Source organism: Octopus bimaculoides, unplaced genomic scaffold (assembly GCF_001194135.2).
Source record: "Octopus bimaculoides isolate UCB-OBI-ISO-001 unplaced genomic scaffold, ASM119413v2 Scaffold_160944, whole genome shotgun sequence".
NCBI lineage: Eukaryota > Metazoa > Mollusca > Cephalopoda > Octopoda > Octopodidae > Octopus > Octopus bimaculoides.
Genome location: NW_026329212.1, coordinates 2911 through 3615, shown reverse-complemented (window position 1 = coordinate 3615; position 705 = coordinate 2911).

Here is a 705-nt window from a genome sequence, read left to right as displayed (position 1 = left end):
TAAAATTTAAATCTTTAAAATATTATTGTGAGTGATTACCATTCATATTAGATATTATCATTATCTAAAATATTAGCTTCATATAACATCATTAATATTGTCATCAGTTTTTTGAAATATATGAAAATTATGCTACAGTTTCATGCCAAGATAGCTGAAATTTTGCATAGGGGGCACATTTTTCTCAAGAAGACCATGTGATTATTTCTCATAACTTCTAAGAAAGGAATTGCTTGGATGCAATGATTCCAAATAAATCAACATTTGTAGAACAACTGAAAATTGACAATTTTTAAAAGTTATTTATCTAAAGTTTAGTGAATCCATGTGATTGCATTTACTTAGGTATTAAGAAACCCAGGTGCTTAAGCCAGTTTGATATATAAAATATCATCTAACATTACTATTATTATCATCATACTATAAAGTATTATTATATAACAGGTAAGTAATGCATACTTCCACTACACATACAAAAAGAATAAAAAAATTATCTGGGCCATATAAAAGAAAAAGAAATTTTTTTCATTTATTAGGAAGGAACCCTAATAAAAACCAGGGTCTGAGAAAACTAGTGGTGGTCATCCTGGCAGAAATTACTTTACAGTGAAGTTTATAAATTTTGACAAAAAGTTTTACAAATTTTATGAACATCACTAAAAGAACAGCTGTTATGGAAGATTCCAGAAAAAAAATGTTAAGGAT